The 18,941-nt window shown below is 52.0% G+C and overlaps 1 protein-coding gene across 1 annotated transcript in view; it reads left to right on the plus strand.

Annotated features, from left to right (window-relative positions):
- The first annotated feature begins 496 nt into the window (after positions 1-496).
- The window catches only part of cdh23 (cadherin-related 23), a 211,165-nt gene continuing 192,720 nt past the window's right edge, over positions 497-18,941 (plus strand). The window contains exons 1-4 of the mRNA XM_070865557.1: positions 497-560; positions 3,192-3,341; positions 6,175-6,303; positions 12,429-12,557. The gene's annotated coding sequence lies outside the window, so the exon portion shown is untranslated. The remainder of the gene's footprint in view (positions 561-3,191; positions 3,342-6,174; positions 6,304-12,428; positions 12,558-18,941) is intronic.

Raw genomic sequence — 18,941 nt, forward strand, 5'->3', positions numbered from 1 at the left:
AATCCCGTTTGAAAGTTACTGTTGAATCTGCTCCCACCGACCTTTCAAGCAGCGCGTTCCAGATCACAACTCGCTGCGTACATTTTTCAGAGCTTCATCTCCCTCTGGTTCTTTTGCCAATTATCTGAAATCCGTGTCCTCTGGTTACCAACCCTCCTGCCAGTGGAAACAGTCTCATTACTTACTCTATCAAAACATTTCATGATATTGAACACCTCTATTAAATTTCCCCGTGACCTCCTCTGCTCTAAGGAGAACAATTGCAGAATTATTTTGCAATTAAATATTAATTTTCAAACATATATCCAGCTCCTTTCTAAAATCTACGCTGGGTATCTGGGAAATCTAAATCGCGCTTCTCAATCAGGATGGTAAAGGTCCTGAATCTATGTTGCAGGCAGGAGGACTGTGTATCCGAGACTATCGCTGATTATCTCCCCTCTCCCTGCCTGTTCCAGGGTGTAATAACTGTCAGAGGCCAGGTAGATCGGGAGAAGGGAGATTACTATCTGATCACCGTTGTAGCAGATGATGGTGGACCCAGGAAGGACTCCACTGTGGTAAGAATACACATTTAAATCCAAACGAAATGTCACTGGGTGTCATTTATATTATAACGTAAAGTAAAGTCAGATTTTGTTCACGACTTCATGGTGTCAATAGTGCCTGTCGTTAATGTTCTGACTGGGACCCATTGTTTTGGAGAAGAACAAGTGACAAAGCAGGAGTCTGAGGAGACACATGGGCCCAGAAATTGGGTCGTGCTGCACCCGTTTTTCAGGCGCTAAGTGACCTACTAAGTCTCCAAAATGGCGGGCAGGAAGAGCGTGTGCACAACTCCGGCAGGAGTTCTCCTCCCGACCTCACGGTTAACCCCTTTCCTGATCACCGTCACTCCCAATCCCCGATCCTTCCCACCCTCCTCTCTCGACTCCCGATCCTTCCCACCCTCCTCTCTCGACTCCCGATCCTTCCCACCCTCCTCTCCCGATCCTTCCCACCCTCCTCTCCCCATCCTTCCCGCCCTCCTCTCCTGATCCTTCCCACCCTCCTCTCCCGATCTTTCCCACCCTCCTCTCCCAACTCCCGATCGGTCACACCCTCCTCTCCTGACTCCCGATCGGTCCCACTCACCCTGACCCTGGACACACTCGACCTGAGGGGCCACAGTGATGTTGGAAGCGGCCCGATTTCTCGCTGGTCAGCGGCGGGCAGTTGTGGCCTGACCAGCTCCAATATAATGGGATCTGGGACCCAGTATCTGGGGGGCTGCGGGCCACTCCATTCTGGCACAGGGCATGAACACTGCGGCCATCCCCGCTCACCCAGAGGTGGGCGTGCCCGATCCCAGGTGCGTGGTGTTTGTGTAACAAGGCTGATGTAACGTGTGTCTTGTTACTCACAACTTTTCAACAGCAACTTTTATATATGCAGATATAGATATACTCTCTGTGTAATCACTGTATAGTTGCATAAGGTGGAGACTTGTTACCTGATGTACTATCAATAAGGTTTACACTGTGTATATACTATGCTGGCACCACTAGAGGGTGCAACTGGTGGGGAACCAGGGTTTCCTGCTCCTGTGGCAGAAGCTGTCCACCAGAGGGCACTGCGGTGGGAGACCTGAGGGTCACCTGCCTCGGTGTGCAGGGCCCAGTATAAAAGGCTGCCCACCATGCTTGTGCCTCACTCTGGAGTTACAAAGAAAGGACCAAGGTCACTACAGTTTGAGTACAACGCATTGCCTCGTGGAGTCATTCATAAGTGCATTACAGGACATAACAGCGACAATGCAGGCAGCAAAATCCATTGAGACAAGTTGAACCAGCGGATTACAGAGGCTGAGATTCGACAACATTGAGATACTTTAGTGTTGCAGCTTTAAAATGATTGATGTTTTGAGATGTTTGACTAATAAATTGTTTCTTTTCTTTCTCTCTCATCGTGGATGGAGCAGAAGGTAAATGACATGCATCACTTGCTTTTTGTGAGCGCAGTAATATCTTCTGACAGCGTGCTACCGGTTCATGTTTGCTCTCTCAGGTGGACATAAAAGATCCCAAGGCTTCTTCGGCAGCACCTCCAAAACCCGCGACCTCTACCGCCTAGAAGGACAAGGGCAGCGGGTGCATGGGAACACCACCACCTCCACGTTCCCCTCCCAGTCACACACCGTCCTGACTTGGAAATATATCGGCCGTTCCTTCATCGTCGCTGGGTCAAAATCCTGGAACTCCCTCCCTAACAGCACTGTGGGAGCACCTTCACCACAGGGACTGCAGCGGTTCAAGAAGGCGGCTCACCACCACCTTCTCAAGGGGCAATTAGGGATGGGCAATAAATGTCGGCCTTGCCAGCGACGCCCACATCCCAGGAATGAATATATTACAAAAGTATAAAAATCCCAAGGCACTATTTTGAAGAAGAACAGGTGAGTTTTCCCTGGTTTCCTGGCCAATATTTATTCCTCAACTAACAACATTAAAACAATTGTCTGGTCATTTATCTCATTGTTTATGGGATCGGGAGCCAATGTAGGTCAGAGAGCACAAGGGTGATGAGCGAATGGAACATAGTACGAGTTAAGATATGGGCAACAGAGTTTTGGATATGCTTAAGTTTATGTGGAACGAAAGAAAGACATGGATTTATATAGCGCCTTTCACAACCACTGGACATCTCAAAACGCTTTACAGACAATGAAGTATTTTTGGAGTGTAGCCACTGTTGTAATGTGGGAAACGCGGCAGCCAATTTGTGCACAGCAAGCTCCCACAAACAGCAATGTGATAATGACCAGATAATCTGTTTTTGTTATGTTGATTGAGGGATAAATATTGGCCCCAGGACACCGGGGAGAACTCCCCCTGGTCTTCTTAGAAATAATGCCACGGGATCTTTTACATCCATCTGAGAGAGCAGACGGGGGCCTCGGTTTAACATCTCATCCGAAAGACGGCACCTCCGACAGTGCGGCACTCCCTCAGCACTGCATGGGGAGTGTCAGCCTAGATTGTTGTGCTCAAGTCCCCGGAGTGGGACTTGAACCCACAACCCCCTGACTCAGAGGCGAGTGTGCTGCCCACTGAGCCAGGGCTTTTGATGGAGTAGGCTTGGTGGGTTAAATGGCCTTTTCTCACAGTGGAATTTTATGTTCTTCATTTGCTATCTCACCATTTCTCCATCAGGTAATCATCACGATCGAGGACGTGAATGACAACAGCCCAGTGTTTGATGCCACTTCCGATTCCTCAGTGGAGGTGCAGGAGGATAGTGCCGTGGGCAAACGGGTAGCTGTTGTCTCTGCCCAGGATCTGGATGCAAAGAGGAACGGACTGGTAGGAACGGCCTCATTTTCAAGCACTTCGGAGCCGAAATTCGGTAACGCCGTTTATCAGGCCGTGACTCCGCCTGAAGGGTGAATTTACCGGCAGGCGGTAATCACCGCCTCAAGTTGCCAAATTCAGTATTTTTCCTCAAGGGTGAGAGAGCAGCGCGAAAAGAGGCACCAATGAAGCAAGAGGTCAGGAGGCCGGCTCAATCTTCCGGCTGCCAGCATCCTTGCGGATAAAACTGCGGGAAATTAACGTTTTCGAGAATTTCGTTCACACACACGTCCTCGCCGCCGCCATTAATAAATATCATCATCATCGGCGGTCCCGCGAAACGAGGATGATTTGCTTCCGCGCCAAAAAAGGATGAGTTCACAAAAAAGAACGAGTGTCCAACACCTCCTTTAGCGCTGCTCTCTCGCCCTTGGGGAAAAGTACTGAATTTGGCAACTTGAGGCAGTGATTACCGCCTGGCGGTAAATTCATCCCTCAGGCGGAGTCACTGCCTGGAAAACGTCACAACCGAATTTCGACCAGATCCCGAACTACATGTCGAAGATGCCTGTGTGTGGATTGTTTTAACGTGGGGTGACCGTTGCACACCAGCCACCACACGGGCTTGACAGAGCGAGGTCTTGGTCCAGTGGCAAGGGTTAACCAGGACGACTGGAGACCAGCTCTGCTGCACGGACCTAGTGCGCGCACATATCGCAGTGTGGGCTGGGCCCGTGCTGCCCCTGGGCCCTCGCCTCTCCTGGGCCCCGAACTCGCGCCTCTCCTGGGCCCCCATCACGATTAATATATGCTGAAATGATTGAAGTTAACAACTTACTTTGATCTGTCGATGGTACTGCCCTGGGATTCCTGATACCGGCCGGTGAGGCCGGCAAATCTACCGAACATCGCAGCCGCGGTGCCAGATTGGTGTTGCACGCTCGTTGACATCACCACGTAGGTGGCAGCAAAGTGCACCGCGGTACCTCGTGGCCCCGCACCCAACGCCCGACTAAACTTCTCCGGAGGCGAGGAATCCGCTCTGCCGCGATGATAAGTCCTTCACCACCCGCAAGTTGCCCCCAGCCCCCTCCGGCTGTAACAGACAGAATTTCGACCCCCTTTGTCTCGAAACGGAGTTTTGCCACCTCATTTCGCTTCTGGAAGTTGTTGAAACAACCAGGAGCTGCCAATCTCGGGAAACTTCTAAAGTGCCAACAATAAGTCGCCCCCTCCCTGACCTCGGGATCCTCCTCGATCTCAGCTACACACACAGCACCTGAGCAGTGGCCTTTACCGGCTGGGCCAGGGTGAGCAAATGACCATTGGAGCCACGCTCCCGACTCGAGGCTACTCCGGAGCAATGCCACAGGAGATCAAACAGCACTGCACATACAGTACCGCACAGGACTGCAACAGTTCAAGAAGGCAGCTCACCATCACCTTTCTGGAGGGGTATTGGGGATGGCCAATAAATGCCGGCCTTGCCAGTGACGCCAACATCCCGCGAATGAATTAAAAAGGCATGTGTTGTAGAAAAACCCAGTTGACTTTAGCTGAGGTGGGCCCTTAGCCTTTGGCCCTTGGCCCTTGGCCCACCTTAGCCAAAGTCAGCTGGGTTTTTCTACACCGCGTGCTTTTTTGAATTCATTCGCGGGATGTGGGCGACGCTGACAACGCCCTGTCTGTTTTGTGATTCAAACCAGATGCATTGAAAGGAAGTATAGGTGTGACGTCCGAAATCCGGAACCTTCGGGACTGAAGCCGTTCCGGATTCCGGGTATTTCCGGAATTCGGATCGTCTTTGCCTGGGCCGAGGAAGGTAGGTAGGTAGGGCAGGGCGGTGGGTGGTGGTGGGGGGGGCGGTCGGGGGTCGCTAGGTCAGGGGGGATTTTGGCCGGCCGGGGGTCAATCGATCGGGTCGGTCGGGGGGGTTCGGGCGGCCGGAGGTCGAGGGTCATTAGGTTGCGGGGGGGGGGGGGTCAGGCGGTCGTGGTAGGTTGGGGGCGGTCAGGTGGCCGGAGGTCAGGGATCAGTAGGTCGGGGGGGTCAGGTGGCCGGAGGTCAGGGATCAGTAGGTCGGCGGGGTCGGGCGGCCGGAGGTCAGGGATCAGTAGGTCGAGGGGGTCAGGTGGCCGGAGGTCAGGGATCAGTAGGTCGGGGGGGTCAGGTGGCCAGAGGTCAGGGATCAGTAGGTCGGGGGGTCAGGTGGCTGGAGGTCAGGGATCAGTAGGTAAGGGGGTCGGGCGGCCGGAGGTCAGGGATCAGTAGGCCGGGAGGGTCAGGCAGCCAGAGGTCAGGGTTCGGTAGGTCGGGGGGAGGTCGGGCGGCCGGAGGTCAGGGATCAGTAGGTCGGGGAGGTCGGGCAGCCGGAGGTCAGGGATCAGTAGGTCGGGGGGGTCAGGCAGCCGGAGGTCGGGGATCAGTAGGTCGGGGGGGGGTCAGGCGGCCGGAGGTCAGGAAGGCGGTCAGGCGGTCGGGATTGGTCGGTTGGGCTGAGGCCGGGAGGGGTTCGGGCAAGGCCATGGGGGGGGAGTCGGACGGCCGGAGGTCGGGGTCGGTCGTTTGGGCTGAGGTGGGTGGGGGGGGGCGGGTCGGACGGCCAGAGGTTGGGGGGGTGGAGGGAGTTGGTCGGGCCGAGGCGAGGTCAGGCTGCCAAGGCGGGGGAGTCCGGATTTCGGAACATTCTGGATTCCGGAACTCCGGATTTTGGACGACGCACCTGTACTAGCAGTAAAAGCCTCGAGGAATGTTCTCTCTGGCAGCTTTCTCAAAACCAGCAGCATCACTGGTCCATTTCCATCTTTCTTGTGTGAAAACACTTTTGTCTTTTTCTACACTGCAGGTTAACTTCACCATTCTGTCCGGAAATACCGAGGGAGCTTTCAGGATTCGCACGACCAACAGGAGCCGTGGGGAAGTCTACCTCGCTCGACCCCTGGACAGAGAGCGGATCGATAGATACGTGTTAACTGTAAGTTCAGTGAATGTCCACATAGTGAAGCTTCTCACTGATCTTCAATAACTCAGAGATTGAGTTACAGCTCAGTGCACTGAGCTTTATATCTCCCCATCACAACTGCACAAAACATTCACAGCCTGGCCGGGTCGGTTTGGATGGAGGAGACCTGCGGTCCCATTTCATCACTCCGTCCCACCACACGAACCCGACTACCTCCTTCCATTAACTTCAATGGCAGTGAGAGGTTGGGGATTCTGGTCAGCCGTGGCTCAGTGGGCAGCACCCTCGCCTCTGGGTCAGAAGGTTGTGGGTTCAAGTCCCATTCCAGGGACTTGAGCCACAAAAATCGAGGCTGACACTCCCAGTGCAGTGCTGAGGGAGTGCCGCACTGTCGGAGGTGCTGTCTTTCGGATGAGACGTTAAACCGAGGCCCCGTCTGCTCTCTCAGATCCCGTGGCACTATTTTGAAGAGCAGGGGAGTTACCCCCGGTGTCCTGACCAATATTTTTCCCTCAATCAACATAACAAAATCAGATTATCGGCTCATTATCACTCGGTCCGTGCAGCAGAGCTGGTCTCCAGTTGTCTTGGTTAATCCTTGCCACTGGACCAAGACCTAGCTCCGTCAAGCCCGTGTGGTGACCATTGCAAAAATATCCACCCACAGGCATCTTCCACCCTTCAATATTTAGTTCGGGACCTGGAATATTAGGTCCTCATTGAAACACCTGTGAACTTTTTGGTGTGGAATCAAGTCATCCTCGACTCGAGGGACTGCCGATGATGATATGATGCTGTTTGTGGGAGCTTGCTGTGCATAAATTGACTGCAGCGTTTCCCACAGTACAACAGTGACTGCACTCCAAAAGTACTTCATTGGCTGTAAAGCGCATTGAGACATCCGGTGGTCGTGAAAGGCGCTATATAAATGCAAGTCTTTCTTTAGGAAGGATATATTGGCCTTGGAGGGAGTACAGCGTGGGTTTACCAGAATGATACCAAGGGTTAAATTACAAGGAGAGACTACACAAACTCTGGTTGTATTCCCTCGAATTTAAAAGGTTAGGAGGTGATTTGATCAACATTTTCAGCATGTTAAGGGGAGCAGTCAGGGTAGGCAGAGAGAAACTGTTCCCTCTGTGTCCTTTTCAACGCTCCTTAAAACCTACCTCTTTGACCAAGTCCTGTCCTAATTTCTTCTTCTTTGTCAAAATGTATTTGTTTTGTCTTGTAACACTCCTGTGAAGCACCTTGGGACGTTTCACTATGTTAAAGGCGCTATATAAATACACGTTGGTTTAGGAAAAACAAACAAACGCTCCCTTTGAAAATGGTGGTCATTTCAGCAACTTGTCAGACCAACGGGGTCGGTTTTAGTATTTTAAAGTCACACGGTGGTTGTGTCTCAGCGTGACATGGCCCTGATCCTCCGTTATCAGTGTGCAGCTGGTCTGCAGATGGTTGGAACCACTCTTTGGAAACAGGACATAACTCACGTACTAAACGGCGCGCTCTGAAAACTGACTCATAACCAACGACAAGCCGAGCAGGCTGTTGGCCTCTCCAAATATCTGCTCTGCAGCCATAAATAAAAGGGGGCTTCGCATTCCCGTGGATCTGAAGGATGCAGCTTGGTTCCTGCCCTCCCAGTCGCTGTCAGCCACTCGCTCCCAGTCCGCCAGGAGAATGACTGCGCACTGTTTTCAGTTGTCCGAGAGCTCCGTGATGATGATCAAGCGTTTCCTTTGTTCCGTGCCATTTCCCCCCTACCCACCCCCCTCCCCACGCGTTATCTGTTAAAAGCCCTCGATTGTGTTTGGTAAACAGGGTCGCTGGCTTACGACGACCAAGTCAAATTGCGTTTTAGTAACAAAGGGTGTGTGCGACTTTGAAAACAAATTTTAATTCCGAGTTCGTTGTCAAGTGTTTGAGTGGTCAGGGTCTCGGTGATTTAGAGGTCAGAGGATTGACTACCACGGCAGGCCACATTGGGCCCTGATCTCTCCGGGCTCGCCCTCTCCGTTTAACCAGTGTCGAGGGACTTCAGAGAGGTTGGAAAAGTTAGCACTGTTCTCCTAGGAACAGAGAAGGTCAAGAGAAAGATTGCACTGTGTCCAACTGAGATCAGTGGTGGAGATTGATGAAATGTGTTGTAGGACGCTGCGTTCAATTATAGCGAGCTTCCTGCTGCATTTTAATAGAAATTGCACAATAGCACGACAACTTCCATTTATATAGCGCCTTTAATGTAGACCACCCCAATCTCTGTCGTTGAGCTACAGTACGCGGACGACGCCTGCGTCTGCGCACATTCGGAGACTGAACTCTAGGACGTAGTCAACGTATTCACCGAGGCATACGAAAGCGTGGGCCTTACGCTTAACATCCGTAAGACAAAGGTCCTACACCAGCCTGTCCTCGTCGCACAGCACTGCCCCCCCAGTCATCAAGATTCACGCGCGGCTCTTGACAACGTGGACCACTTCCCATACCTCGGGAGCCTCTCGTCAACAAAGACAGACATTGATGCGGAGATTCAACACCGCCTCCAGTGCACCAGTGCAGCCTTCGGCCGCCTGAAGAAAAGAGTGTTCGAAGACCAAGCCCTCAAACCTACCACCAAGCTCATGATCTACAGGGCTGTAGTAATTCCCGCCCTCCTGTATGGGTCAGAGGCATGGACGACTTACGGAAGACACATCAAGTCGCTAAAGATATATCACCAACGATGTCTCCGCAAGATCCTGCAAATCCCCTGGGAGGACAGACGCACCAAACATCAGTGTCTTCGCCCAGGCCAACATCCCCAGCGTTGAAGCACTAACCACACTCGATCAGCTTCGTTGGGAAGGCTACTTAGTTCGCATGCCAGACATGAGACTCTCTAAACAAGCGCTCTACGTGGAGCTCCTTCGTGGTAAACGAGCCAAAGGTGGGCAGCGGAAACGTTACAGGGGCACCCTCAAAGCCTCCCTGGTAAAGTGCGACATCACCACTGACACCTGGAAGACCCTGGCCGAAGACCGCCTGAGGTGGAGAAAGTGCATCCGGGAGGGTGTTGAGCTCTTCGAATCTCAACGCCGCGAGCGTGAAGAGGTCAGGCGCAGGCAGCGGAAGGAGCACGCAGCTAATCAGCCCCACCCACCCCTTCCCCTGACGAATGTCTGTCCCACCTGGGACAGGGTCTATAGCTCTCGTATCGGACTGTTCAGCCACCAAAGAAGTCACTTTGGGAGTGGAAGCAAGTCTTCCTCGACTCCGAGGAACTGCCGATGATGATGATTAATGCAGTAAAATGCCCCAAGACACTTCACAGGAGCGATTATCAAACAAAAATTTGACACCGAGCCACATAAGGGGCTAACAGTACAGGTGAGCAAAAGCTTGGTCAGAGAGGTAGGTTTTAAGGAGCATCTTAAAGGGCGAGAGAGAAAAGCGGAGAGGTTTAGGGAGGGAGTTCCAGAGCTTGGGGCCCAGGCAGCTGAAGGCACGGCCACCGATGATAGAGCGATTAAAATCGGGGATGCTCAAGAGGGCAGAATTGGAGGAGTGCAGACATCTCGGAGGGTTGTAGGGCTGGAGGAGGTTACAGAGATAGGGAGGGGTGAGGGCCATGGAGGGATTTGAACACACAAACTGAATTTATTAAACATGTGTAATTTTGGCATGAAAATCTTCCTGTGTAATATCAGTCGTGAGCTATTTTGATAAATAATAGACAGCAGTTAATGACAGATTACCAGAATTTCATCAGTAACACAGTTAATAGTCTTGTACTGCACAATTTCAACTACCCGCGTCCAGTAGATTAATATAAGCCCTGCGTCTGCAAAGACATCTGTTACATAAATTGTTAACTGCAAGATATGTTCACTAATCTGCCTCTTGCATCTGCCTCCTAATATATCCACTTGTTAAAATCTCACAATATTGGCGAGTCTCGGAGAATTGCCAGTGCTTCCCATCATTGTGTCGGTGCAAATGGATGTTTGAGCAACCAATTGAGACCCAAAGCAGCCGTTTGCTCCAAATTCAACCCCATTGGCTTGCCAAATATCTCCAGTACGTAGCTGTGCCTTAGGCCGCAGAAAGACCCCGGGTTTAATCCCCCCCACAATCTGGGCCGAGTTTGGCAACCTCAACTGGAATAACATAGAAACATAGAAATTTACAGCGCAGAAGGAGGCCATTTCGGCCCATCGTGTCCGCGCCGGCCGACAAAGAGCCGCACGGCCCTCGGCCAGCAGCCCTGAAGGTTACATATAAACCGATGAACAATGAACAATGGTGCAAAGGTAAAGAGCACCCGGCCCAACCAGTCCGTCCCACACAACTGCGATACCCCTTACACCGCAACATTCTACACTCCACCCCAACCGGAGCCATGTGATCTCCTGGGAGAGGCAAAAACCAGATAAAAACCCAGGCCAATTGGGAGGGAAAAAATCTGGGAAAATTCCTCTCCAACCCATCCAGGCGATCAAAACTAGTCCAGGAGATCACCCTGGCCGTATTCGATTCCCTGCAGTACTTACCATTATATCTGGGCCAGCCAACAAAAGGTCATCCAGTCTAATCCCACTTACCAGTTCTCGGTCTGTAACCCTGCAGATTACGGCACTTTAAGTGCCCATCCAAGCACCTTTTAAATGTGGTGAGGGTTTCTGTATCCATCACCCTTCCAGGCAGTGAGTTCCAGACCCCCACAACCCTCTGCGTGAAGAACAGTCGGAGTCCCCATAACTAGTTCTTGGCGCCCCAATGTTTCAGGGAGGGGAAAATCAGCTATGGCCCCCACTCCTGATTGTGGGATAGCGAGCTGTAAATACACACTGAGGAAGCTCAGAGAAACAGATCCATGAGTTTCATCGCACGCTTGATGTATTGGTGATGATGGAAGCAATCGCGGTTTATAAGCCATGAATTTCATAGAATCACAGAACGGTTACAGCACAGAAGGAGGCCATTCGGCCCGTCGAGCCCGTGCCGGCTCTCTGCAAGAGCACCTCAGCCAGTCCCACTCCCCCGCCCTTTCCCCGTAGCCCTGCAATTATTTTTCCTTCAGGTACTTATCCAACTCCCGTTTGAAAGCCACGATTGAGTCTGCCTCCAACACCCTCACAGGCAGCGCATTCCAGATCCTAACCACTCGCTGCGTAAAAAAGTTTTCCCTCATGTTGCCTTTGGTTCTTCTGCCAATCGCCTTAAATCTGTGCCCTCTGGTTCTCAACCCTTCCACCAATGGGAACAGTTTCTCTCCATTTACTCTGTCTAGACCCCTCAGGAATTTGAACCCCTCCAGCAAATCTTCTCTCAACCTTCTCTGCTCCAAGGAGAGCAACCCAATGAGGTTTCTCCCAAATGGCCATCGTAACTTCAGTGCAAATCGAAAGAAACCCGTTTCAAAGGGTTTCCCGCCAATCTTCCGCTGAAGTTATGGTGGCCAATCAGGAGGAGTTCTGACTTATGAGGATAGGTTAAGTAGGTTGGGCTTATACTCATTGGAGTTCAGAAGAATGAGAGGTGATCTTATTGAAACATATAGGATAATGAGGGGGCTCGACAAGGTAGATGCAGAGAGGATGTTTCCACTCTTAGGGGAATCTAAAACTAGGGGACATATTCTCAGAATAAGGGGCCGCCCATTTAAAACTGAGATGAGGGGGAATTTCTTCTCTGAGGGTTGTAAATCTGTGGAATTCTCTGCCCCAGAGAGCTGTGGAGGCTGGGTCATTGAATATATTTAAGGCAAAGATAGACAGATTTTTGAACGATAAGGGAGTGAAGGGTTATGGGGAGCGGGCGGGGAAGTGGAGCTGAGTCCATGATCAGATCAGCCGTGATCTTATTGAATGGCGGAGCAGGCTCGAGGGGCCAGGTGGCCTACTCCTGCTCCTATTTCTTATGATCTTATGATGTAATAACGTGGGCGAGGAGATGATGTAATAATAATTTTTTAAATAATAATTTGCATTTATATAACACCTTTAATGTAGTAAAATGTCCCAAGGCGCTTCACAGCAGTGTTACAAGACCATGATGACATATTCCTGAATCATCACGGGTAACGATATTGGCAGCAGGTTGTTGCACGATATCAGTCGAGCTGCAGGAGCTGATGTTTTCTTTTCCTTCAGATTCAGGCCTTTGACAATGGTGTACCACCTCGCAGAACGGATCACGTTGTCATCATTACAGCTGTGGACATCAATGACAATGCACCAGTTATCGCCAGTCCTGGCGGTTACAACATCAGCATTTATGAGGTAAAGTCTGAACTGTTGCCCACTCTATGAGATGGAGAGCGCGCTGAAATGGGAGCTGAACACCTCTGGTCTGAGAGCACTGGGATACGCAGCGGGCGGCTGTATCAGCCAAGGGCAGAGTTATGAGACAGATTCAGGAAGAGTGTTTGTCAAAGTCAGCCACAAAAGCCAGGCTAATGCATTTGCTTTATGGTCTGTATGAATGTTGCCATGGTGTGTGCAATGGGGCGGAGGAGCGGTGAGAGATCGGGGCCCAGGAGAGGCGAGGGCCCAGGGGCAGCACGGGCCCAGCCCACACTGCGATACGTGTGCGCACTAGGCCCGTGCAGCAGAGCTGGTCTCCAGTCGTCCTGGTTAACCCTTGCCACTGGACCAGGACCAAGACCTAGCTCTGTCAAGCCCGTGTGGTGGCTGGTGTGCAACGGTCACCCCACGTTAAAAAAACCCACACACAGGCATCTTCCACCCTTCAGGATGTAGTTCGGGATCTGGAATATTGGGTCCTTCATTGAAACACCTGTGAACTCGTCCCTTTCTGGTGTGGAAGCAAGTCATCCTTGTTTCGAAGGACTGCCTAAGATTATGAGGATTCTGTGAAACAGCAACTGTTAACGAAATAAATGAAGGAGATCAGGGGTGCGGTAGTGCAGTGGTTATGTTACTGGACTAATGATCCAGATATATGAGTTCAAATCCCACCACGGCACCTAGGGAATTTAAATTCAGTTAATTCAATAAATCTGGAATAAAAAGCTCGCGTCACTAATGGTGACCATGGGCTCAATTTTGGTCGAGTCCGTTTTTCGGCGCACTTACTGGAGTTGCACCGCTTATGTTTGTTCCCAGATGCACCGAAAAAAAATGTTGGTAATTTGTCCACTGTCTGGCCTCTTCACTGCAGTCGCGCAGCGGGGCCAGTCATTCTGCGCTGGAAAATGTGCCGGGATGTTCGCGCTTGCGAGTCTGCAACAAATGTCCCAAATTGTCAACATACTGAAGTAGGTCTCGCTCTCAGTTTGAGAGTGTGCCGATGTTCTTCCTCCCTCTCGTCAGCTTTGTGCTGTTTCTCCTCACCCTGCCGTTACTTTGCCATCTCATTGGTGCTGAATTTGCATCAGTCCCTCCCTTCGAATCTGTGTTGCTAGGCTCCCTTAGATAAAATTCTCTATCTCATAAATTCTGCCTCCTTTGTTGGGCTAGGGGCGGGCAGGAGAACTTGATAGTGCTCCTGACTGACAGTGATTTATCAGTTCTCCTGCCCGCCCCTAGCCCAGGCCGAGTGACCTCCCGGTGCATTGTCCCGCCCCTAGCCCAGGCCGAGTGACCTCCCGGTGCATTGTCCCGCCCCTAGCCCAGGCCGAGTGACCTCCCGGTGCATTGTCCCGCCCCTAGCCCAGGCCGAGTGACCTCCCGGTGCGTTGTCCCGCCCCTAGCCCAGGCCGAGTGACCTCCCGGTGCGTTCTCCCGCCTCTATCCCAGGCCGAGTGACCTCCTGGGTCGTTGTCCTGCCCCTAGCCCAGGCCGAGTGACCTCCCGGTGCATTGTCCCGCCCCTAGCCCAGGCCGAGTGACCTCCCGGTGCGTTGTCCCACCCCTAGCCGAGGCTGAGTGACCTCCTGGTGCGTTCTCCCGCCTCTATCCCAGGCCGAGTGACCTCCCGGTGCGTTCTCCCGCCTCTATCCCAGGCCGAGTGACCTCCTGGGTCGTTGTCCCGCCCCTAGCCCAGGCCGAGTGACCTCCCGGTGCGTTGTCCCGCCCCTAGCCCAGGCTGAGTGACCTCCCGGTGCGTTCTCCCGCCTCTATCCCAGGCCGAGTAACCTCCCGGTGCGTTCTCCCGCCTCTATCCCAGGCCGAGTGACCTCCTGGGTCGTTGTCCCGCCCCTAGCCCAGGCCGAGTGACCTCCCGGTGCGTTGTCCCGCCCCTAGCCCAGGCCGAGTGACCTCCCGGTGCGTTGTCCCGCCCCTAGCCCAGGCCGAGTGACTCCTGGGTCGTTGTCCTGCCCCTAGCCCAGGCCGAGTGACCTCCCGGTGCGTTGTCCCGCCCCTAGCCCAGGCCGAGTGACCTCCTGGGTCGTTGTCCTGCCCCTAGCCCAGACCGAGTGGCCTCCCGGTGTGTTGTCCCGCCCCTAGCCCAGGCCGAGTGACCTCCCGGTGCGTTGTCCTGCTCCTAGCCCAGGCCGAGTGACCTCCTGGGTCGTTGTCCTGCCGCTAGCCCAGGCCGAGTGACCTCCCGGTGTGTTGTCCTGTCCCTAGCCCAGGCTGAGTGACCTCCCGGTGCATTGTCCCGCCCCTAGCCCAGGCCGAGTGACCTCCCGGTGCATTGTCCCGCCCCTAGCCCAGGCCGAGTGACCTCCCGGTGTGTTGTCCCGCCCCCTAGCCCAGGCCGAGTGACCTCCCGGTGCGTTGTCCCACCCCTAGCCCAGGCCGAATGGCCTCCCGGTGCGTTGTCCCGCCCCTAGCCCAGGTCGTGTGGCCTCCCGGTGCGTTGTCCCGCCCCTAGCCCAGGCCTAGTGACCTCCCGGTGCATTGTCCCGCCCCTAGCCCAGGCCGAGTGGCCTCCCGGTGAGTTGTCCCGCCCCTAGCCCAGGCAGAGTGACCTCCCGGTGAGTTGTCCCGCCCCCTAGCCCAGGCCGAGTGACCTCCCGGTGTGTTGTCCCGCCCCTAGCCCAGGCCGAGTGACCTCCCACACCAGCCCGCTGCTTTCCCGAGCCAGGCACAGAAAAGTGAATTGCAGTTTGAAGATGAAGGTAGGACTTCAATTTTTTATTTCTTATAGAATTGTTTGTAGTTTTTTCTTGCAAACATTTCTAAGGGTAAGGCTTGGTTGGTTCAGGTGCACTCCACTTCTCTTCCCGCCCCTATCCCAGGCCGAATGGCCTCCGATGTACCTACCTGCGTCGATTTCTTTAACTCTCCGCAAAGGTTTTCTCGTGGCCACATACGCGGCCTAAGTAGAAATGGAGTAACTATTAGCTGGCCAAATGGGCAGAACTGGCGTTGGTGGCTGGTAACGCCCCCTTTTGAGAAAATAAAAACTAACATTTAAAAAAAACTTAACTAAGTGAGTTACGCTAGTGCAAATTGATTGGGGAAACTATGACATTTTTAAGTTACGCCCGAAAAAATAGTTTACTCAAAAAAAAACCGGAGCAACTCCTGGCCATAATTGAGCCCTGAAACTACCGGATTGTCGTTAAAAACCCATCTGGTTCATAAATGTCCTTTAGGGAAGGAAATCTGCCGCCCTTACCCGGTCTGGGCCTATATGTGACTCCAGACCCACAGCGATGTGGTTGACTCTTAACTGCCCTCTGAAATGGTCCAGCGAGACACTTGGTTGTGTTCAGGGAGGCGGCTCACCACCTTCTCGAGGGGCAACTAGGGACGGGCAATAAATGCCGGCCTTGCCGGCGACGCCCACATCCCGTGAATGAATTTTAAAAAGATTATGGGAGTTCAACATCTCTCGATTTATCTCATAAAGCAGGGTGAGTTTAAATTGCAGAATTAACACTTGTGATAGTCTTTCTATCGTACCAAACCTTAGGTTCCATTTGATGGATATATCCATATATCATGGGATATTTTAAATGGGGTAATGCATCTGCTAATATCGCAGAGAGAGAGCATGGTTTCAGTCAAACCCCCATACCGAGCAGTTACCCATCACCCCCTATGCTCGCTAACCTGGAGCCTGCTCTGCTGCACGGGCCTAGTGCGCGCACACATCGCAGTGTGGGCTGGCCCGTGCTGCCCCGTCCGCCACGATCTCCCTCCGCACCAAACCTCCGCCGAGCCTCCGCCACGATCACCCACTGAGTGTCAGCCACGATCCCTCAACGCTCCTCCGCCTCGATCACTCGCCGCACCTCCGCCACAACCTTCCCGCTCCTCCGCTGTACCTGGGCCAGGCCCACGCTCCAAACTGTGACCTGGGTCCTGATGACGTCACCCAGACGCCCACCTCGAGGACGCCGCACACCTGGAGCAGCTCGCGCTGGTTGTTGTAGTGGTGACTGCGGAGCTGTTCTCTCATGTCATGCCGGACACGAGGCTCCCAAAGCAAGCGCTCTTCTCGGAACTCCTTCACGGCAAACGAGCCAAAGATGGGCAGAGGAAACGTTTCAAGGACACCCTCAAAGCCTCTCTGATAAAGTGCAACATCCCCACCGACAACTGGGAGTCCCTGGCCAAAGACCGACCTAAGTGGAGGAACTGCATCCGGGAGGGAGCTGAGTACCTGGACTCTCGTCGCCGAGAGCATGCAGAAACCAAGCGCAGACAACGGAAGGAGTGTGCGGCAAACCAGTCCCACCCACCCTTTCCTTCAACCACTGTCTGTCCCACCTGTGACAGGGACTGTGGCTTTCGTATTGGACTGTTCAGTCACCTAAGGACTCATTTAAGTCTTCCTCGATTCCGAGGGACCTCCTATGGTGATGGGTTCTCTCGCAGGTTGTGGGGTGGGGGGGGCATGATGCCCCTGCAGCAGTAAGCCAGTAACTGTTTCAAAACTTCAGTTAGACACAGAGACACAGGGAGATGTTTTGCTCGTGCAAACATTGGTTTGCCGTTTGTCGAGTTGTTTCTCTGCAGGGCACCAGCTGTTTTTAAAAAAAAATTCTAACACGAGATGTGAGGAACACAAACAACATTTGTTTTGTTCCAATTTCACACCTGAGAAAAGAATTTCACACCCCTCTGCTACAAATCAAAGATTCACACCTGATTGCTCATTATCTGCACTTCAAACCGGTTTGCATCTTAACATTTTGCAGGCACGAAAGGGCAATTTTTATTTCATTGATTATTTTTGAAGAACAAATATTAAACTTTGTCCTTCATTTCAGGGTTGATAACTGTCCATATTAAATTTTGATGCAATCTCTCGTGAAACCAATATAATTGGAATACAAATCAGAATAGATAACATTTTTATTTGTAATTCCCTCTCCTGAAAGCAAGGTATGAAAGCAATGCTTTGAGGACTGGAGCCTTTTCCTATATTTCTATCCACTCTTTGCATTAAGAATATCTGTGTCCTTTAGTAGGTAACACCCTCACCTCTGAGTCAGAAGGTTGTGGGTTCAGGTCCCACTCCAGGAACTTGAGCACAAAAATCCAGGCTGACACTCCCAGTGCAGTGCTGAGGGAGTGCTGCACTGTCGGAGGTGCCGTCTTTTGGATAAGACGTTTAACTGAGGCCCCGTCTGCTCTCTCAGGTGGACGTAAAACATCCCGTGGCGCTATTCCGAAGAAGAGCAGGGGAGTTCTCCCCGGTGTCCTGGGGCCAATATTTATCTCTCAATCAACATAACAAAAAAAACAGATTATCTGGTCATCATCACATTGCTGTGTGTGGGAGCTTGCTGTGCACAAATTGGCTGCCGCTTTGCCAACATTACAACAGTGACTACACTCCAAGTACTTCATTGGCTGTAAAGCGCTTTGTGACACCCAGTGAGAAAGGCACTATATGAATGCAAGTCTTTCTTTTCTTTCATATCCAACTCGGGTATAAGGTGAGCAACATGGAGGTTTGATTGTCGGGTCAACATCTTCAGCTGACCTTTGATGTTCCTTAACCCCTGACCTTAGGAGACAGCTCCAATTTGCAGCAATATGTCGTTTCCATTTCCCGCCCCGTCCTTGTGACCACGTTTCAGCCGTTTGACAGTAGCTTTGGTTTATGGGTTCATAATACTGCTGTGATGCGCCTTGGGACGTTTTACTACGTTAAAGGCGCTGATAGTCTGCATCCCAGAGTACTTAAGGAAGTGGCCCTAGAAATAGTGGATGCATTGGTGATCATTTTCCAACAGTCTATCGACTCTGGATCAGTCCCTATGGACTGGAGGATAGCTAATGTAACACCACTTTTTAAAAAGGGAGGGAGAGAGAAAACGGGTCATTTTTGACCGGTTAGCCTGACATCAGTAGTGGGGAAAATGTTGGAATCAATTATTAAGGGTGAAATAGCAGCGCATTTGGAAAGCAGTGACAGGATCGGTCCAAGTCAGCATGGATTTATGAAGGGGAAATCATGCTTGACAAATCTTCTGGAATTTTTTGAGGATGTGACTAGTAGAGTGGACAAGGGAGAACCAGTGGATGTGGTGTATTTGAACTTTCAAAAGACTTTTGACAAGGTCCCACTAAAGAGATTGGTGTGCAAAATCAATGCACATGGTATTGGGGGTAGTGTACTGATGTGGATAGAGAACTGGTTGGCAGACAGGGAACAGAGAGTCGGGATAAACGGGTCCTTTTCAGAATGGCAGGCAGTGACTGGTGGAGTGCCGCAGGGCTCAGTGCTGGGACCCCAGCTCTTTACAATATATATTAATGATTTGGATGAATGAATTGAGTTTAATATCTCCAAGTT

This window comes from Pristiophorus japonicus, chromosome 22, assembly GCF_044704955.1.
Source record: "Pristiophorus japonicus isolate sPriJap1 chromosome 22, sPriJap1.hap1, whole genome shotgun sequence".
Classification (NCBI taxonomy): domain Eukaryota; kingdom Metazoa; phylum Chordata; class Chondrichthyes; family Pristiophoridae; genus Pristiophorus; species Pristiophorus japonicus.